Raw genomic sequence first — 21093 nt, 5'->3', positions numbered from 1 at the left:
TGGGATTGCAATAAGAGTTCTGACCTCTAAGTCTGAAAAGAGATTTCCTTAAATTGACACATAACAAAGCAACAAACGTGGGGTTTTACATGACATAAATCCAGCAGTTTAGGCCAAAAAAAAGCAGCAGGTTTTTAGGTAGGTCTTGCTTCGTTTGTACCTTCAGTACTAAAGATCGGCTTTACCTTACAACGATCCAGCCCAATTAAAATCGGCATGTTTGCAATATTTAAACTATTTCTCAAGCAACTGGCTAGTATGGGGATCGAACCCACGACCTTGGCGTTATTAGCAACACGCTCTAACCAACTGAGCTAACCAGCCAAACTTGTCAGGAGTAAAAGGTCAAAATGTGCTTATGTGACTATATAAGACTAGAATTTGCTTGAAGGTACCTTCAGGGATGTAAAAGGAAGAGCAATTTTGCACATTTTTGGCGCTTTAGGTACGGTTCAAATGGGATTGAATTAAGTGTTCTGACCTCTAAGTCTGAAAAGAGATTTCCTTAAATTGACACATAACAAAGCAACAAACGTGGGATTATACCTGACATAAATCCAGCAGTTTAGGCCAAAAAAAAACAGCAGGTTTTTAGGTAGAAGGTCTTGCTTCGTTTGTACCACCAGTACTAAAGATCGGCTTTACCTAACAACGATCCAGCCCAATGAAAATCGGCAGGTTTGTAATATTTAAACTATTTCTCAAGCAAAATCTTTCAGCCGCCACACATACTAAACTGGCTAGTATGGACATCGAACCCACAACCTTGGCGTTATTAGCACCACGCTCTAACCAACTGAGCTAACCAGCCGAATTCTCAAGTTTAAAATGTCAAAATGTGCTCATGTGACTTTATACGACTAGAATTTGCTTGAAGGTACCTTCACGGATGTAAAAGGAAAAGCAATTTTGCACATTTTTGGCACTTTAGGTACGGTTCAAATGGGATTGCAATAAGTGTTCTGACCTCTAAGTCTGAAAAGAGATTTCCTTGAATTGACACATAACAAAGCAACAAACGTGGGGTTTTACCTGACATAAATCCACTAGTTTAGGCCAAAGAAAGAAGCAGTTTTTAAGTAGAAGGTTTTGCTTCGTTTGTACCTTCAGTACTAAAGATTGGCTTTACCTAACAACGATCCAGCCCAATGAAAATCGGCACGTTTGCAATATTTAAACTATTTCTCAAGCAACTGGCTAGTATGGGGATCGAACCCACGACCTTGGCGTTATTAGCACCACGCTCTAACCAACTGAGCTAACCAGCCAAAGTTTTCATGAGTAAAATGTCAAAATTTGATCATGTGACTATATAAGACTAGAATTTGCTTGAAGGTACCTTCAGGGATGTAAAAGGAAGAGCAATTTTGCACATTTTTGGCGCTTTAGGTACGGTTCAAATGGGATTGAATTAAGTGTTCTGACCTCTAAGTCTGAAAAGAGATTTCCTTAAATTGACACATAACAAAGCAACAAACGTGGGATTATACCTGACATAAATCCAGCAGTTTAGGCCAAAAAAAAACAGCAGGTTTTTAGGTAGAAGGTCTTGCTTCGTTTGTACCACCAGTACTAAAGATCGGCTTTACCTAACAACGATCCAGCCCAATGAAAATCGGCAGGTTTGTAATATTTAAACTATTTCTCAAGCAAAATCTTTCAGCCGCCACACATACTAAACTGGCTAGTATGGACATCGAACCCACAACCTTGGCGTTATTAGCACCACGCTCTAACCAACTGAGCTAACCAGCCGAATTCTCAAGTTTAAAATGTCAAAATGTGCTCATGTGACTTTATACGACTAGAATTTGCTTGAAGGTACCTTCACGGATGTAAAAGGAAAAGCAATTTTGCACATTTTTGGCACTTTAGGTACGGTTCAAATGGGATTGCAATAAGTGTTCTGACCTCTAAGTCTGAAAAGAGATTTCCTTGAATTGACACATAACAAAGCAACAAACGTGGGGTTTTACCTGACATAAATCCACTAGTTTAGGCCAAAGAAAGAAGCAGTTTTTAAGTAGAAGGTTTTGCTTCGTTTGTACCTTCAGTACTAAAGATTGGCTTTACCTAACAACGATCCAGCCCAATGAAAATCGGCACGTTTGCAATATTTAAACTATTTCTCAAGCAACTGGCTAGTATGGGGATCGAACCCACGACCTTGGCGTTATTAGCACCACGCTCTAACCAACTGAGCTAACCAGCCAAAGTTTTCATGAGTAAAATGTCAAAATTTGCTCATGTGACTATATAAGACTAGAATTTGCTTGAAGGTACCTTCAGGGATGTAAAAGGAAGAGCAATTTTGCACATTTTTGGCGCTTTAGGTACGGTTCAAATGGGATTGCAATAAGTGTTCTGACCTCTAAGTCTGAAAAGAGATTTCCTTAAATTGACACATAACAAAGCACCAAACGTGGGATTATACCTGACATAAATCCACTAGTTTAGGCCAAAAAAAGCAGCAGTTTTTAAGTATAAGGTCTTGCTTCGTTTGTACCTTCAGTACTAAAGATTGGCTTTACCTAACAACGATCCAGCCCAATGAAAATCGGCAGGTTTGTAATATTTAAACTATTTCTCAAGCAAAATCTTTCAACCGCCACACATACTAAACTGGGCTAGTATGTCAAAATGTGCTCATGTGACTATATAAGACTAGAATTTGCTTGAAGGTACCTTCAGGGATGTAAAAGGAAGAGCAATTTTGCACATTTTTGGCGCTTTAGGTACGGTTCAAATGGGATTGCAATAAGTGTTCTGACCTCTAAGTCTGAAAAGAGATTTCCTTAAATTGACACATAACAAAGCAACAAACGTGGGGTTTTACCTGACATAAATCCAGCAGTTTAGGCCAAAAAAAGCAGCAGGTTTTTAGGTAGAAGGTCTTGCTTCGTTTGTACCATCAGTACTAAAGATCGGCTTTACCTAACAACGATCCAGCCCAATGAAAATCGGCAGGTTTGTAATATTTAAACTATTTCTCAAGCAAAATCTTTCACCCGCCACACATACTAAACTGGCTAGTATGTCAAAATGTGCTCATGTGACTATATAAGACTAGAATTTGCTTGAAGGTACCTTCAGGGATGTAAAAGGAAGAGCAATTTTGCACATTTTTGGCGCTTTAGGTACGGCTCAAATGGGATTGAAATAAGTGTTCTGACCTCTAAGTCTGAAAAGAGATTTCCTTAAATTGACACATAACAAAGCAACAAACGTGGGATTATACCTGACATAAATCCAGCAGTTTAGGCCAAAAAAAAACAGCAGGTTTTTAGGTAGAAGGTCTTGCTTCGTTTGTACCATCAGTACTAAAGATTGGCTTTACCTAACAACGATCCAGCCCAATGAAAATCGGAAGGTTTGTAATAGTTAAATTCTTTCTTAATCAATATCTTACATTTGCTAAATGTACTCAACTGGCTAGAATGATGATCTAACCCTCGACCTTGGTGTTATTAGTATCACGCTAACCAGCCACATTTTCCACATGTAAAATGTCAAAATATTCGCGAGGGACCATATAATATAAGAGTTGGCTTGAAGGTACCTTCAGGGATGTAAAAGGAAGAGCAATTTTGCACATTTTTGGCGCTTTAGGTACGGTTCAAATGGGATTGCAATAAGAGTTCTGACCTCTAAGTCTGAAAAGAGATTTCCTTAAATTGACACATAACAAAGCAACAAACGTGGGGTTTTACCTGACATAAATCCAGCAGTTTAGGCCAAAAAAAAGCAGCAGGTTTTTAGGTAGGTCTTGCTTCGTTTGTACCATCAGTACTAAAGATCGGCTTTACCTAACAACGATCCAGCCCAATTAAAATCGGCACGTTTGCAATATTTAAACTATTTCTCAAGCAACTGGCTAGCATGGGGATCGAACCCACGACCTTGGCGTTATTAGCACCACGCTCTAACCAACTGAGCTAACCAGCCAAAATTGTCAGGAGGAAAAGGTCAAAATGTGCTTATGTGACTATATAAGACTAGAATTTGCTTGAAGGTACCTTCAGGGATGTAAAAGGAAGAGCAATTTTGCACATTTTTGGCGCTTTAGGTACGGTTCAAATGGGATTGAATTAAGTGTTCTGACCTCTAAGTCTGAAAAGAGATTTCCTTAAATTGACACATAACAAAGCAACAAACGTGGGATTATACCTGACATAAATCCAGCAGTTTAGGCCAAAAAAAAACAGCAGGTTTTTAGGTAGAAGGTCTTGCTTCGTTTGTACCACCAGTACTAAAGATCGGCTTTACCTAACAACGATCCAGCCCAATGAAAATCGGCAGGTTTGTAATATTTAAACTATTTCTCAAGCAAAATCTTTCAACCGCCACACATACTAAACTGGCTAGTATGGGCATCGAACCCACAACCTTGGCATTATTAGCACCACGCTCTAACCAACTGAGCTAACCAGCCGAATTCTCAGGTTTAAAATGTCAAAATGTGCTCATGTGACTTTATACGACTAGAATTTGCTTGAAGGTACCTTCACGGATGTAAAAGGAAAAGCAATTTTGCACATTTTTGGCACTTTAGGTACGGTTCAAATGGGATTGCAATAAGTGTTCTGACCTCTAAGTCTGAAAAGAGATTTCCTTGAATTGACACATAACAAAGCAACAAACGTGGGGTTTTACCTGACATAAATCCACTAATTTAGGCCAAAGAAAGAAGCAGTTTTTAAGTAGAAGGTCTTGCTTTGTTTGTACCTTCAGTACTAAAGATTGGCTTTACCTAACAACGATCAAGCCCAATGAAAATCGGAAGGTTTGTAATAGTTAAATTCTTTCTTAATCAATATCTTACATGTGCTAAATGTACTCAACTGGCTAGAATGATGATCTAACCCTCGACCTTGGTGTTATTAGTACCACGCTAACCAGCCACATTTTCCACATGTAAAATGTCAAAATGTGCGCAAGGGACCATATAATATAAGAGTTGGCTTGAAGGTACCTTCAGGGATGTAAAAGGAAGAGCAATTTTGCACATTTTTGGCGCTTTAGGTACGGTTCAAATGGGATTGCAATAATTGTTCTGACCTCTAAGTCTGAAAAGAGATTTCCTTAAATTGACACTTAACAAAGCACCAAACGTGGGATTATACCTGACATAAATCCACTAGTTTAGGCCAAAAAAAGCAGCAGTTTTTAAGTATAAGGTCTTGCCTCGTTTGTACCTTCAGTACTAAAGATTGGCTTTACCTAACAACGATCCAGCCCAATGAAAATAGGAAGGTTTGTAATAGTTAAATTATTTCTTAATCAATATCTTACATATACTAAACTTACTCAACTGGCTAGAATGGGGATCTAACCCTCGACCTTGGTGTTATTAGTACCACGCTAACCAGCCACATTTTCCACATGTAAAATGTCAAAATGTGCGCAAGGGACCATATAATATAAGAGTTGGCTTGAAGGTACCTTCAGGGATGTAAAAGGAAGAGCAATTTTGCACATTTTTGGCGCTTTAGGTACGGTTCAAATGGGATTGCAATAAGAGTTCTGACCTCTAAGTCTGAAAAGAGATTTCCTTAAATTGACACATAACAAAGTAACAAACGTGGGATTAGACCTGACACAAATCCACTAGTTTAGGCCAAAAAAAGCAGCAGTTTTTAAGTATAAGGTCTTGCTTCGTTTGTACCTTCAGTACTAAAGATTGGCTTTACCTAACAACGATCCAGCCCAATGAAAATAGGAAGGTTTGTAATAGTTAAATTATTTCTTAATCAATATCTTACATATACTAAACTTACTCAACTGGCTAGAATGGGGATCTAACCCTCGACCTTGGTGTTATTAGTACCACGCTAACCAGCCACATTTTCCACATGTAAAATGTCAAAATGTGCGCAAGGGACCATATAATATAAGAGTTGGCTTGAAGGTACCTTCAGGGATGTAAAAGGAAGAGCAATTTTGCACATTTTTGGCGCTTTAGGTACGGTTCAAATGGGATTGCAATAAGAGTTCTGACCTCTAAGTCTGAAAAGAGATTTCCTTAAATTGACACATAACAAAGCAAGAAACGTGGGATTATACCTGAAATAAATCCACTAGTTAAGGCCAAAAAAAGCAGCAGTTTTTAAGTAGAAGGTCTTGCTTCGTTTGTACCTTCAGTACTAAAGATTGGCTTTACCTAACAACGATCCAGCCCAATGAAAATAGGAAGGTTTGTAATAGTTAACCGCCACACATACTAAACGGCTAGTATGTCAAAATGTGCTCATGTGACTATATAAGACTAGAATTTGCTTGAAGGTACCTTCAGGGATGTAAAAGGAAGAGCAATTTTGCACATTTTTGGCGCTTTAGGTACGGTTCAAATGGGATTGCAATAAGTGTTCTGACCTCTACGTCTGAAAAGAGATTTCCTTAAATTGACACATAACAAAGCAACAAACGTGGGGTTTTACCTGACATAAATCCAGCAGTTTAGGCCAAAAAAAGCAGCAGTTTTAAAGTAGAAGGTCTTGCTTCGTTTGTACCTTCAGTACTAAAGATTGGCTTTACCTAACAACGATCCAGCCCAATGAAAATCGGAAGGTTTGTAATAGTTAAATTCTTTCTTAATCAATATCTTACATGTGCTAAACAAACTCAACCGGCTAGAATGGGGATCTAACCCACGACCTTGGCGTTCTTAGTACCACGCTAACCAGCCACTTTTTCCACATGTAAAATGTCAAATTGTGCGCATGGGACCATATAAGATAAGAGTTGGCTTGAAGGTACCTTCAGGGATGTAAAAGGAAGAGCAATTTTGCACATGTAATAGTTAAATTCTTTCTTAATCAATATCTTACATATACTAAACTTACTCAACTGGCTAGAATGGGGATCTAACCCTCGACCTTGGTGTTATTAGTACCACGCTAACCAGCCACATTTTCCACATGTAAAATGTCAAAATGTGCGCAAGGGACCATATAATATAAGAGTTGGCTTGAAGGTACCTTCAGGGATGTAAAAGGAAGAGCAATTTTGCACATTTTTGGCGCTTTAGGTACGATTCAAATGGGATTGCAATAAGAGTTCTGACCTCTAAGTCTGAAAAGAGATTTCCTTAAATTGACACATAACAAAGCAACAAACGTGGGGTTTTACCTGACATAAATCCAGCAGTTTAGGCCAAAAAAAAGCAGCAGGTTTTTAGGTAGGTCTTGCTTCGTTTGTACCTTCAGTACTAAAGATCGGCTTTACCTAACAACAATCCAGCCCAATGAAAATCGGCACGTTTGCAATATTTAAACTATTTCTCAAGCAACTGGTTAGTATGGGGATTGAACCCACAACCTCGGTGGTATTAGCACCACCTTCTAACCAACTGAGCTAACCAGCCAAAGTTGTCATGAGTAAAATGTCAAATTTGATCATGTGACTATATAAGACTAGAATTTGCTTGAAGGTACCTTCAGGGATGTAAAAGGAAGAGCAATTTTGCACATTTTTGGCGCTTTAGGTACGGTTCAAATGGTATTGAAATAAGTGTTCTGACCTCTAAGTCTGAAAAGAGATTTCCTTAAATTGACACATAACAAAGCAACAAACGTGGGATTATACCTGACATAAATCCAGCAGTTTAGGCCAAAAAAAACCAGCAGGTTTTTAGGTAGAAGGTCTTGCTTCGTTTGTACCATCAGTACTAAAGATCGGCTTTACCTAACAACGATCCAGCCCAATGAAAATCGGCAGGTTTGTAATATTTAAACTATTTCTCAAGCAAAATACTTCATGTCCTATATGTACTTAATTGGCTAGTATGGGGATCGCACCCACGACCTTGGCGTTATTAGCACCACGCTCTAACCAACTGAGCTAACCAGCCAAAGTTCTTATGAGTAAAATGTCAAAATGTGCTCATGTGACTATATAAGACTAGAATTTGCTTGAAGGTACCTTCAGGGATGTAAAAGGAAGAGCAATTTTGCACATTTTTGGCGCTTTAGGTACGGTTCAAATGGGATTGAAATAAGTGTTCTGACCTCTAAGTCTGAAAAGAGATTTCCTTAAATTGACACATAACAAAGCAACAAACGTGGGATTATACCTGACATAAATCCAGCAGTTTAGGCCAAAAAAAAAACAGCAGGTTTTTAGGTAGAAGGTCTTGCTTCGTTTGTACCATCAGTACTAAAGATTGGCTTTACCTAACAACGATCCAGCCCAATGAAAATCGGAAGGTTTGTAATAGTTAAATTCTTTCTTAATCAATATCTTACATATACTAAACTTACTCAACTGGCTAGAATGGGGATCTAACCCTCGACCTTGGTGTTATTAGTACCACGCTAACCAGCCACATTTTCCACATGTAAAATGTCAAAATGTGCGCAAGGGACCATATAATATAAGAGTTGGCTTGAAGGTACCTTCAGGGATGTAAAAGGAAGAGCAATTTTGCACATTTTTGGCGCTTTAGGTACGATTCAAATGGGATTGCAATAAGAGTTCTGACCTCTAAGTCTGAAAAGAGATTTCCTTAAATTGACACATAACAAAGCAACAAACGTGGGGTTTTACCTGACATAAATCCAGCAGTTTAGGCCAAAAAAAAGCAGCAGGTTTTTAGGTAGAAGGTCTTTCTTCGTTTGTACCATCAGTACTAAAGATCGGCTTTACCTAACAACGATCCAGCCCAATGAAAATTGGCAGGTTTGTAATATTTAAACTATTTCTCAAGCAAAATCCTTCATGTCCTATATGTACTTAAGTGGCTAGTATGGGGATCGAACCCACGACCTTGGCATTATTACCACGCTCTAACCAACTGAGCTAACCAGCCAAAGTTCTCATGGGTAAAATGTCAAAATGTGCTCATGTGACTATATAAGACTAGAATTTGCTTGAAGGTATCTTCAGGGATGTAAAAGGAAGAGCAATTTTGCACATTTTTGGCGCTTTAGGTACGGTTCAAATGGGATTGCAATAAGTGTTCTGACCTCTACGTCTGAAAAGAGATTTCCTTAAATTGACACATAACAAAGCAACAAACGTGGGGTTTTACCTGACATAAATCCAGCAGTTTAGGCCAAAAAAAGCAGCAGTTTTAAAGTAGAAGGTCTTGCTTCGTTTGTACCTTCAGTACTAAAGATTGGCTTTACCTAACAACGATCCAGCCCAATGAAAATCGGAAGGTTTGTAATAGTTAAATTCTTTCTTAATCAATATCTTACATGTGCTAAACAAACTCAACCGGCTAGAATGGGGATCTAACCCACGACCTTGGCGTTATTAGTACCACGCTAACCAGCCACTTTTTCCACATGTAAAATGTCAAAATGTGCGCATGGGACCATATAAGATAAGAGTTGGCTTGAAGGTACCTTAAGGGATGTAAAAGGAAGAGCAATTTTGCACATGTAATAGTTAAATTCTTTCTTAATCAATATCTTACATATACTAAACTTACTCAACTGGCTAGAATGGGGATCTAACCCTCGACCTTGGTGTTATTAGTATCACGCTAACCAGCCACATTTTCCACATGTAAAATGTCAAAATGTGCGCAAGGGACCATATAATATAAGAGTTGGCTTGAAGGTACCTTCAGGGATGTAAAAGGAAGAGCAATTTTGCACATTTTTGGCGCTTTAGGTACGGTTCAAATGGGATTGAAATAAGTGTTCTGACCTCTAAGTCTGAAAAGAGATTTCCTTAAATTGAGACATAACAAAGCAACAAACGTGGGATTATACCTGACATAAATCCAGCAGTTTAGGCCAAAAAAAAAACAGCAGGTTTTTAGGTAGAAGGTCTTGCTTCGTTTGTACCATCAGTACTAAAGATCGGCTTTACCTAACAACGATCCAGCCCAATGAAAATCGGCAGGTTTGTAATATTTAAACTATTTCTCAAGCAATATCTTTCGACCGCCACACACTAAACTGCCTTGTATGGGTATCGAACCCACAACCTTGGTGTTATTAGCACTACGCTCTAACCAACTGAGCTAACCAGCCAAGGTTCTCAGGTTTAAAATGTCAAAATGTGCTCATGTGACTTTATACGACTAGAATTTGCTTGAAGGTACCTTCAGGGATGTAAAAGGAAGAGCAATTTTGCACATTTTTGGCGCTTTAGGTACGGTTCAAATGGGATTGCAATAAGAGTTCTGACCTCTAAGTCTGAAAAGAGATTTCCTTAAATTGACACATAACAAAGCAACAAACGTGGGGTTTTACATGACATAAATCCAGCAGTTTAGGCCAAAAAAAAGCAGCAGGTTTTTAGGTAGGTCTTGCTTCGTTTGTACCTTCAGTACTAAAGATCGGCTTTACCTTACAACGATCCAGCCCAATTAAAATCGGCACGTTTGCAATATTTAAACTATTTCTCAAGCAACTGGCTAGTATGGGGATCGAACCCACGACCTTGGCGTTATTAGCAGCACGCTCTAACCAACTGAGCTAACCAGCCAAACTTGTCAGGAGTAAAAGGTCAAAATGTGCTTATGTGACTATATAAGACTAGAATTTGCTTGAAGGTACCTTCAGGGATGTAAAAGGAAGAGCAATTTTGCACATTTTTGGCGCTTTAGGTACGGTTCAAATGGGATTGAATTAAGTGTTCTGACCTCTAAGTCTGAAAAGAGATTTCCTTAAATTGACACATAACAAAGCAACAAACGTGGGATTATACCTGACATAAATCCAGCAGTTTAGGCCAAAAAAAAACAGCAGGTTTTTAGGTAGAAGGTCTTGCTTCGTTTGTACCACCAGTACTAAAGATCGGCTTTACCTAACAACGATCCAGCCCAATGAAAATCGGCAGGTTTGTAATATTTAAACTATTTCTCAAGCAAAATCTTTCAGCCGCCACACATACTAAACTGGCTAGTATGGACATCGAACCCACAACCTTGGCGTTATTAGCACCACGCTCTAACCAACTGAGCTAACCAGCCGAATTCTCAAGTTTAAAATGTCAAAATGTGCTCATGTGACTTTATACGACTAGAATTTGCTTGAAGGTACCTTCACGGATGTAAAAGGAAAAGCAATTTTGCACATTTTTGGCACTTTAGGTACGGTTCAAATGGGATTGCAATAAGTGTTCTGACCTCTAAGTCTGAAAAGAGATTTCCTTGAATTGACACATAACAAAGCAACAAACGTGGGGTTTTACCTGACATAAATCCACTAGTTTAGGCCAAAGAAAGAAGCAGTTTTTAAGTAGAAGGTTTTGCTTCGTTTGTACCTTCAGTACTAAAGATTGGCTTTACCTAACAACGATCCAGCCCAATGAAAATCGGCACGTTTGCAATATTTAAACTATTTCTCAAGCAACTGGCTAGTATGGGGATCGAACCCACGACCTTGGCGTTATTAGCACCACGCTCTAACCAACTGAGCTAACCAGCCAAAGTTTTCATGAGTAAAATGTCAAAATTTGCTCATGTGACTATATAAGACTAGAATTTGCTTGAAGGTATCTTCAGGGATGTAAAAGGAAGAGCAATTTTGCACATTTTTGGCGCTTTAGGTACGGTTCAAATGGGATTGCAATAAGTGTTCTGACCTCTAAGTCTGAAAAGAGATTTCCTTAAATTGACACATAACAAAGCACCAAACGTGGGATTATACCTGACATAAATCCACTAGTTTAGGCCAAAAAAAGCAGCAGTTTTTAAGTATAAGGTCTTGCTTCGTTTGTACCTTCAGTACTAAAGATTGGCTTTACCTAACAACGATCCAGCCCAATGAAAATCGGCAGGTTTGTAATATTTAAACTATTTCTCAAGCAAAATCTTTCAACCGCCACACATACTAAACTGGGCTAGTATGTCAAAATGTGCTCATGTGACTATATAAGACTAGAATTTGCTTGAAGGTACCTTCAGGGATGTAAAAGGAAGAGCAATTTTGCACATTTTTGGCGCTTTAGGTACGGTTCAAATGGGATTGCAATAAGAGTTCTGACCTCTAAGTCTGAAAAGAGATTTCCTTAAATTGACACATAACAAAGCAACAAACGTGGGGTTTTACCTGACATAAATCCAGCAGTTTAGGCCAAAAAAAGCAGCAGGTTTTTAGGTAGAAGGTCTTGCTTCGTTTGTACCATCAGTACTAAAGATCGGCTTTACCTAACAACGATCCAGCCCAATGAAAATCGGCAGGTTTGTAATATTTAAACTATTTCTCAAGCAAAATCTTTCACCCGCCACACATACTAAACTGGCTAGTATGTCAAAATGTGCTCATGTGACTATATAAGACTAGAATTTGCTTGAAGGTACCTTCAGGGATGTAAAAGGAAGAGCAATTTTGCACATTTTTGGCGCTTTAGGTACGGCTCAAATGGGATTGAAATAAGTGTTCTGACCTCTAAGTCTGAAAAGAGATTTCCTTAAATTGACACATAACAAAGCAACAAACGTGGGATTATACCTGACATAAATCCAGCAGTTTAGGCCAAAAAAAAACAGCAGGTTTTTAGGTAGAAGGTCTTGCTTCGTTTGTACCATCAGTACTAAAGATTGGCTTTACCTAACAACGATCCAGCCCAATGAAAATCGGAAGGTTTGTAATAGTTAAATTCTTTCTTAATCAATATCTTACATTTGCTAAATGTACTCAACTGGCTAGAATGATGATCTAACCCTCGACCTTGGTGTTATTAGTACCACGCTAACCAGCCACATTTTCCACATGTAAAATGTCAAAATATTCGCGAGGGACCATATAATATAAGAGTTGGCTTGAAGGTACCTTCAGGGATGTAAAAGGAAGAGCAATTTTGCACATTTTTGGCGCTTTAGGTACGGTTCAAATGGGATTGCAATAAGAGTTCTGACCTCTAAGTCTGAAAAGAGATTTCCTTAAATTGACACATAACAAAGCAACAAACGTGGGGTTTTACCTGACATAAATCCAGCAGTTTAGGCCAAAAAAAAGCAGCAGGTTTTTAGGTAGGTCTTGCTTCGTTTGTACCATCAGTACTAAAGATCGGCTTTACCTAACAACGATCCAGCCCAATTAAAATCGGCACGTTTGCAATATTTAAACTATTTCTCAAGCAACTGGCTAGCATGGGGATCGAACCCACGACCTTGGCGTTATTAGCACCACGCTCTAACCAACTGAGCTAACCAGCCAAAATTGTCAGGAGGAAAAGGTCAAAATGTGCTTATGTGACTATATAAGACTAGAATTTGCTTGAAGGTACCTTCAGGGATGTAAAAGGAAGAGCAATTTTGCACATTTTTGGCGCTTTAGGTACGGTTCAAATGGGATTGAATTAAGTGTTCTGACCTCTAAGTCTGAAAAGAGATTTCCTTAAATTGACACATAACAAAGCAACAAACGTGGGATTATACCTGACATAAATCCAGCAGTTTAGGCCAAAAAAAAACAGCAGGTTTTTAGGTAGAAGGTCTTGCTTCGTTTGTACCACCAGTACTAAAGATCGGCTTTACCTAACAACGATCCAGCCCAATGAAAATCGGCAGGTTTGTAATATTTAAACTATTTCTCAAGCAAAATCTTTCAACCGCCACACATACTAAACTGGCTAGTATGGACATCGAACCCACAACCTTGGCATTATTAGCACCACGCTCTAACCAACTGAGCTAACCAGCCGAATTCTCAGGTTTAAAATGTCAAAATGTGCTCATGTGACTTTATACGACTAGAATTTGCTTGAAGGTACCTTCACGGATGTAAAAGGAAAAGCAATTTTGCACATTTTTGGCACTTTAGGTACGGTTCAAATGGGATTGCAATAAGTGTTCTGACCTCTAAGTCTGAAAAGAGATTTCCTTGAATTGACACATAACAAAGCAACAAACGTGGGGTTTTACCTGACATAAATCCACTAATTTAGGCCAAAGAAAGAAGCAGTTTTTAAGTAGAAGGTCTTGCTTTGTTTGTACCTTCAGTACTAAAGATTGGCTTTACCTAACAACGATCAAGCCCAATGAAAATCGGAAGGTTTGTAATAGTTAAATTCTTTCTTAATCAATATCTTACATGTGCTAAATGTACTCAACTGGCTAGAATGATGATCTAACCCTCGACCTTGGTGTTATTAGTACCACGCTAACCAGCCACATTTTCCACATGTAAAATGTCAAAATGTGCGCAAGGGACCATATAATATAAGAGTTGGCTTGAAGGTACCTTCAGGGATGTAAAAGGAAGAGCAATTTTGCACATTTTTGGCGCTTTAGGTACGGTTCAAATGGGATTGCAATAATTGTTCTGACCTCTAAGTCTGAAAAGAGATTTCCTTAAATTGACACTTAACAAAGCACCAAACGTGGGATTATACCTGACATAAATCCACTAGTTTAGGCCAAAAAAAGCAGCAGTTTTTAAGTATAAGGTCTTGCCTCGTTTGTACCTTCAGTACTAAAGATTGGCTTTACCTAACAACGATCCAGCCCAATGAAAATAGGAAGGTTTGTAATAGTTAAATTATTTCTTAATCAATATCTTACATATACTAAACTTACTCAACTGGCTAGAATGGGGATCTAACCCTCGACCTTGGTGTTATTAGTACCACGCTAACCAGCCACATTTTCCACATGTAAAATGTCAAAATGTGCGCAAGGGACCATATAATATAAGAGTTGGCTTGAAGGTACCTTCAGGGATGTAAAAGGAAGAGCAATTTTGCACATTTTTGGCGCTTTAGGTACGGTTCAAATGGGATTGCAATAAGAGTTCTGACCTCTAAGTCTGAAAAGAGATTTCCTTAAATTGACACATAACAAAGTAACAAACGTGGGATTAGACCTGACACAAATCCACTAGTTTAGGCCAAAAAAAGCAGCAGTTTTTAAGTATAAGGTCTTGCTTCGTTTGTACCTTCAGTACTAAAGATTGGCTTTACCTAACAACGATCCAGCCCAATGAAAATAGGAAGGTTTGTAATAGTTAAATTATTTCTTAATCAATATCTTACATATACTAAACTTACTCAACTGGCTAGAATGGGGATCTAACCCTCGACCTTGGTGTTATTAGTACCACGCTAACCAGCCACATTTTCCACATGTAAAATGTCAAAATGTGCGCAAGGGACCATATAATATAAGAGTTGGCTTGAAGGTACCTTCAGGGATGTAAAAGGAAGAGCAATTTTGCACATTTTTGGCGCTTTAGGTACGGTTCAAATGGGATTGCAATAAGAGTTCTGACCTCTAAGTCTGAAAAGAGATTTCCTTAAATTGACACATAACAAAGCAAGAAACGTGGGATTATACCTGAAATAAATCCACTAGTTAAGGCCAAAAAAAGCAGCAGTTTTTAAGTAGAAGGTCTTGCTTCGTTTGTACCTTCAGTACTAAAGATTGGCTTTACCTAACAACGATCCAGCCCAATGAAAATAGGAAGGTTTGTAATAGTTAACCGCCACACATACTAAACGGCTAGTATGTCAAAATGTGCTCACGTGACTATATAAGACTAGAATTTGCTTGAAGGTACCTTCAGGGATGTAAAAGGAAGAGCAATTTTTCACATTTTTGGCGCTTTAGGTACGGTTCAAATGGGATTGCAATAAGTGTTCTGACCTCTACGTCTGAAAAGAGATTTCCTTAAATTGACACATAACAAAGCAACAAACGTGGGGTTTTACCTGACATAAATCCAGCAGTTTAGGCCAAAAAAAGCAGCAGTTTTAAAGTAGAAGGTCTTGCTTCGTTTGTACCTTCAGTACTAAAGATTGGCTTTACCTAACAACGATCCAGCCCAATGAAAATCGGAAGGTTTGTAATAGTTAAATTCTTTCTTAATCAATATCTTACATGTGCTAAACAAACTCAACCGGCTAGAATGGGGATCTAACCCACGACCTTGGCGTTCTTAGTACCACGCTAACCAGCCACTTTTTCCACATGTAAAATGTCAAAATGTGCGCATGGGACCATATAAGATAAGAGTTGGCTTGAAGGTACCTTAAGGGATGTAAAAGGAAGAGCAATTTTGCACATGTAATAGTTAAATTCTTTCTTAATCAATATCTTACATATACTAAACTTACTCAACTGGCTAGAATGGGGATCTAACCCTCGACCTTGGTGTTATTAGTACCACGCTAACCAGCCACATTTTCCACATGTAAAATGTCAAAATGTGCGCAAGGGACCATATAATATAAGAGTTGGCTTGAAGGTACCTTCAGGGATGTAAAAGGAAGAGCAATTTTGCACATTTTTGGCGCTTTAGGTACGGTTCAAATGGGATTGCAATAAGAGTTCTGACCTCTAAGTCTGAAAAGAGATTTCCTTAAATTGACACATAACAAAGCAAGAAACGTGGGATTATACCTGAAATAAATCCACTAGTTAAGGCCAAAAAAAGCAGCAGTTTTTAAGTAGAAGGTCTTGCTTCGTTTGTACCTTCAGTACTAAAGATCGGCTTTACCTAACAACAATCCAGCCCAATGAAAATCGGCACGTTTGCAATATTTAAACTATTTCTCAAGCAACTGGCTAGTATGGGGATCGAACCCACACTCTAACCAACTGAGCTAACCAGCCAAAGTTGTCATGAGTAAAATGTCAAATTTGCTCATGTGACTATATAAGACTAGAATTTGCTTGAAGGTACCTTCAGGGATGTAAAAGGAAGAGCAATTTTGCACATTTTTGGCGCTTTAGGTACGGTTCAAATGGGATTGCAATGAGTGTTCTGACCTCTAAGTCTGAAAAGAGATTTCCTTAAATTGACACATAACAAAGCACCAAACGTGGGATTATACCTGACATAAATCCACTAGTTTAGGCCAAAAAAAGCAGCAGTTTTTAAGTATAAGGTCTTGCTTCGTTTGTACCTTCAGTACTAAAGATCGGCTTTACCTAACAACGATCCAGCCCAATGAAAATCGGCAGGTTTGTAATATTTAAACTATTTCTCAGGCAAAATACTTCGTGTCCTATATGTTCTTAATTGGCTAGTATGGGGATCAAACCCACGACCTTGGCGTTATTAGCACCACGCTCTAACCAACTGAGCTAACCAGCCAAAGTTTTCATGAGTAAAATGTCAAATGTGATAATGTGACTATATAAGACTAGAATTTGCTTGAAGGTACCTTCAGGGATGTAAAAGGAAGAGCAATTTTGCACATTTTTGGCGCTTTAGGTACGGTTCAAATGGGATTGAAATAAGTGTTCTGACCTCTAAGTCTGAAAAGAGATTTCCTTAAATTGACACATAACAAAGCAAGAAACGTGGGATTATACCTGAAATAAATCCACTAGTTAAGGCCAAAAAAAGCAGCAGTTTTTAAGTAGAAGGTCTTGCTTCGTTTGTACCTTCAGTACTAAAGATCGGCTTTACCTAACAACGATCCAGCCCAATGAAAATCGGCACGTTTGCAATATTTAAACTATTTCTCAAGCAAAATCCTTCATGTCCTGTATGTACTTAACTGGCTAGTATGGGGATTGAACCCGCGACCTTGGTGTTATTACCACCACGCTCTAACCAACTGAGCTAACCAGCCAAAGTTCTCATGGGTAAAATGTCAAAATGTGCTCATGTGACTATATAAGACAAGAATTTGCTTGAAGGTACCTTCAGGGATGTAAAAGGAAGAGCAATTTTGCACATTTTTGGCGCTTTAGGTACGGTTCAAATGGGATTGCAATAAGTGTTCTGACCTCTAAGTCTGAAAAGAGAATTCCTTAAATTGACACATAACAAAGCACCAAACGTGGGATTATACCTGACATAAATCCAGCAGTTTAGGCCAAAAAAGCAACAGGTTTTTTGGTAGAAGGTCTAGCTTCGTTTGTACAATCAGTACTAAAGATCGGCTTTACCTAACAACGATCCAGCCGAATGAAAATGGGCAGGTTTGTAATATTTAAACTATTTCTCAAGCAAAATCTTTCAACCGCCACACATACTAAACTGGCTAGTATGTCAAAATGTGCTCATGTGACTATATAAGACTAGAATTTGCTTGAAGATACCTTCAGGGATGTAAAAGGAAGAGCAATTTTGCACATTTTTGGCGCTTTAGGTACGGTTCAAATGGGATTGCAATAAGTGTTCTGACCTCTAAGTCTGAAAAGAGATTTCCTTAAATTGACACATAACAAAGCACCAAACGTGGGATTATACCTGACATAAATCCACTAGTTTAGGCCAAAAAAAGCAGCAGTTTATAAGTAGAAGGTCTTGCTTCGTTTGTACCTTCAGTACTAAAGATTGGCTTTACCTAACAACGATCCAGCCCAATGAAAATCGGAAGGTTTATAATAGTTAAATTCTTTCTTAATCAATATCTTACATGTGCTAAACAAACTCAACTGGCTAGAATGGGGATCTAACCCACGACCTTGGCGTTATTAGTACCAAGCTAACCAGCCACTTTTTCCACATGTAAAATGTCAAAATGTGCGCATGGGACCATATAAGATAAGAGTTGGCTTGAAGGTACCTTAAGGGATGTAAAAGGAAAAGCAATTTTGCACATGTAATTGTTAAATTCTTTCTTAATCAATATCTTACATATACTAAACTTACTCAACTGGCTAGTATGGGGATCGAACCCACGACCTAGACGTTATTAGCACCACGCCCTAACCAACTGAGCTAACCAGCCAAAGTTGTCAGGACTAAAATGTCAAGATGTGCTCATGTGACTATATAAGATTAGAATTTGCTTGAAGATACCTTCAGGGATGTAAAAGGAAGAGCAATTTTGCACATTTTTGGCGCTTTAGGTACGGTTCAAATGGGATTGCAATAAGTGTTCTGACCTCTAAGTCTGAAAAGAGATTTCCTTAAATTGACACATAACAAAGCACCAAACGTGGGATTATACCTGACATAAATCCACTAGTTTAGGCCAAAAAAAGCAGCAGTTTATAACCCTTTAGGCGCCAGAGATTATGGATGAAATAAATGTATAAATAAAAACTTCCTGAGATACAGAGAACTGAAGCCGGGGCACAGCTCTGGGTCGGCAGTGCCCCTGGAGGCCCGTAGAAGCTCCACACTCCAGTTGATTCTTGGATAAAAGGGCACCCAGCCGGTCTCGAACTCGCGTGAGGCGGAGCAGGGATCATCCACCCCGCACACGGCCAGACTTTGCCCGGCCAGGGAGCACCTTCAGCGGGTCGGAAGCTCCGGGTCGGAGCCCCTGGAGCCTGGAGCCCTCACCGGGCCCCGAACTCGGCTGCCGGAGGCAGTGCAGTGCCTCATGGATAAAAGGGCACCCAGCCGGTCTCGAACTCGCGTGAGGCGGAGCAGGGATCATCCACCCCGCACACGGCCAGACTTTGCCCGGCCAGGGAGCACCTTCTGCGGGTCGGAGGCTCCGGGTCGGAGCCCCTGGAGCCTGGAGCCCTCACCGGGCCCCGAACTCGGCTGCCGGAGGCAGTGCAGTGCCTCATGGATAAAAGGGCACCCAGCCGGTCTCGAACTCGCGTGAGGCGGAGCAGGGATCATCCACTCCGCACACGGCCAGACTTTGCCCGGCCAGGGAGCACCTTCTGCGGGTCGGAGGCTCCGGGTCGGAGCCCCTGGAGCCTGGAGCCCTCACCGGGCCCCGAACTCGGCTGCCGGAGGCAGTGCAGTGCCTCATGGATAAAAGGGCACCCAGCCGGTCTCGAACTCGCGTGAGGCGGAGCAGGGATCATCCACCCCGCACACGGCCAGACTTTGCCCGGGGAAGGGCCACTCTGGCTGGGCATGGCCTCCACTGAGCACCCCCTGGAGCCCCCGGAAAACCTCCAGAGCCACCCCCCTCTGCCCGAGCACCCCCTGGAACCCCTCCAGAGCCACCCCCCACTCCTCCAGACTTTGCCCGGGGAAGGGCCACTCTGGCTGGGCATGGCCCCCACTGAGCACCCCCTGGAACCCCTGGAGCCCCCGGAGCACCTCCAGAGCCACCCCCCACTCCTCCAGACTCTGCCCGGGGAAGGGCCACTCTGGCTGGGCATGGCCTCCACTGAGCACCCCCTGGAGCCCCCGGAGCACCTCCAGAGCCACCCCCCACTCTCCCCAGACTATGCCCGGGGAAGGGCCACTCTGGCTGGGCATGGCCTCCGCCGAGCACCCCCTGGAACCCCTGGAGCCCCTCCAGAGCCACCCCCCACTCCTCCAGACTCACCCCGGGGAATGGCCACTCTGGCTGGGCATGGCCTCCACTGAGCACCCCCTGGAACCCCTGGAGCTCCTCCAGAGCCACCCCCCACTCTCCCCAGACTCACCCCGGGGAAGGGCCACTCTGGCTGGGCATGGCCTCCGCCGAGCACCCCCTGGAGCCCCCGGAGCACCCCCAGAGCCACCCCCCACTCTCCCCAGACTCACCCCGGGGAAGGGCCACTCTGGCTGGGCATGGCCCCCACTGAGCACCCCCTGGAACCCCTGGAGCCCCTGGAGCACCTCCAGGGCCACCCCCCCACTCCACCAGACTCAGCCCCGACCCGGGCACACTCTTCCCCGGGTCCTGGGCTCCGGGACTCCGGGGATGACCACCGGGGACCAGGCTCTCCCTCCGAACCCGGGGACCCACCCTTAAGCACCCCCTCGCGGGCTAAACCCCTTAGGGGCAGCCGCCTGGAAGCCCGTGCCCTTGGTACTCTGACATGGAAGCCCGTGCCCTTGGTACTCTTAACCACACTTTGAAATTTTTCGGGTATAGTGTACTATTTCGGTTTTTACTCTAAGTCCCTCAGGGGCATAGGGTGCTATACTATGATGGTCAGATCACCTCCAGGCCCCAGGGGAGTGCTTTTCTGGGGTCAAACAGTGCACTGATGATGGGGGATTATTTCATTTTGCTCATTTTGGTGTTTTTTCACATTTTAACCCATTTTCACCCCTTTTGCTCACAACTTCATACTACGGCCCGGGAAAACGACAGAGTCGATGGGCACAGTGTACTATTGCCGAAAAATGACAGAGTCTTTTCGGGAATAGTGTACTATTTCGGTTTTTACTCTAAGTCCCTCAGGGGCATATGGTGCTATACTCTGATGGTCAGATCACCTCCAGGCCCCAGGGGAGTGCTTTTCTGGGGTCAAACAGTGCACTGATGATGGGGGATTATTTCATTTTGCTCATTTTGGTGTTTTTTCACATTTTAACCCATTTTCACCCA

The 21093-nt window shown here is 41.1% G+C and overlaps 14 non-coding genes across 14 annotated transcripts; all 14 read right to left on the bottom strand.

The window, feature by feature from the left end:
• Positions 1-250: 250 nt before the first annotated feature.
• trnai-aau (transfer RNA isoleucine (anticodon AAU)) lies at positions 251-324 on the bottom strand. Its single transcript has one exon. It is a non-coding gene; the product is annotated as a tRNA-Ile (tRNA).
• A 413-nt stretch (positions 325-737) lies between these two features.
• trnai-aau (transfer RNA isoleucine (anticodon AAU)) lies at positions 738-811 on the bottom strand. Its single transcript has one exon. It is a non-coding gene; the product is annotated as a tRNA-Ile (tRNA).
• Positions 812-1194: 383 nt separating this feature from the next.
• On the bottom strand, positions 1195-1268 carry trnai-aau (transfer RNA isoleucine (anticodon AAU)). The gene has a single exon. It is a non-coding gene; the product is annotated as a tRNA-Ile (tRNA).
• Positions 1269-1681: 413 nt separating this feature from the next.
• On the bottom strand, positions 1682-1755 carry trnai-aau (transfer RNA isoleucine (anticodon AAU)). Its single transcript has one exon. It is a non-coding gene; the product is annotated as a tRNA-Ile (tRNA).
• A 383-nt stretch (positions 1756-2138) lies between these two features.
• Positions 2139-2212, bottom strand: trnai-aau (transfer RNA isoleucine (anticodon AAU)). Its single transcript has one exon. It is a non-coding gene; the product is annotated as a tRNA-Ile (tRNA).
• Positions 2213-3871: 1659 nt separating this feature from the next.
• Positions 3872-3945, bottom strand: trnai-aau (transfer RNA isoleucine (anticodon AAU)). Its single transcript has one exon. It is a non-coding gene; the product is annotated as a tRNA-Ile (tRNA).
• A 413-nt stretch (positions 3946-4358) lies between these two features.
• Positions 4359-4432, bottom strand: trnai-aau (transfer RNA isoleucine (anticodon AAU)). Its single transcript has one exon. It is a non-coding gene; the product is annotated as a tRNA-Ile (tRNA).
• A 3343-nt stretch (positions 4433-7775) lies between these two features.
• Positions 7776-7849, bottom strand: trnai-aau (transfer RNA isoleucine (anticodon AAU)). The gene has a single exon. It is a non-coding gene; the product is annotated as a tRNA-Ile (tRNA).
• A 2517-nt stretch (positions 7850-10366) lies between these two features.
• On the bottom strand, positions 10367-10440 carry trnai-aau (transfer RNA isoleucine (anticodon AAU)). Its single transcript has one exon. It is a non-coding gene; the product is annotated as a tRNA-Ile (tRNA).
• Positions 10441-10853: 413 nt separating this feature from the next.
• trnai-aau (transfer RNA isoleucine (anticodon AAU)) lies at positions 10854-10927 on the bottom strand. Its single transcript has one exon. It is a non-coding gene; the product is annotated as a tRNA-Ile (tRNA).
• A 383-nt stretch (positions 10928-11310) lies between these two features.
• Positions 11311-11384, bottom strand: trnai-aau (transfer RNA isoleucine (anticodon AAU)). Its single transcript has one exon. It is a non-coding gene; the product is annotated as a tRNA-Ile (tRNA).
• A 1659-nt stretch (positions 11385-13043) lies between these two features.
• trnai-aau (transfer RNA isoleucine (anticodon AAU)) lies at positions 13044-13117 on the bottom strand. Its single transcript has one exon. It is a non-coding gene; the product is annotated as a tRNA-Ile (tRNA).
• Positions 13118-16923: 3806 nt separating this feature from the next.
• trnai-aau (transfer RNA isoleucine (anticodon AAU)) lies at positions 16924-16997 on the bottom strand. The gene has a single exon. It is a non-coding gene; the product is annotated as a tRNA-Ile (tRNA).
• Positions 16998-18514: 1517 nt separating this feature from the next.
• Positions 18515-18588, bottom strand: trnai-aau (transfer RNA isoleucine (anticodon AAU)). The gene has a single exon. It is a non-coding gene; the product is annotated as a tRNA-Ile (tRNA).
• Positions 18589-21093: the final 2505 nt, after the last annotated feature.

This window comes from Eucyclogobius newberryi, unplaced genomic scaffold (genome assembly GCF_026437365.1).
Source record: "Eucyclogobius newberryi isolate DKJ021-1_F unplaced genomic scaffold, fEucNew1.0.hap1 SCAF_36, whole genome shotgun sequence".
NCBI lineage: Eukaryota > Metazoa > Chordata > Actinopteri > Gobiiformes > Gobiidae > Eucyclogobius > Eucyclogobius newberryi.
The sequence above is the reverse complement of the archived record's forward strand: the minus strand, read 5'-3'. Positions and strand labels throughout refer to the sequence as shown.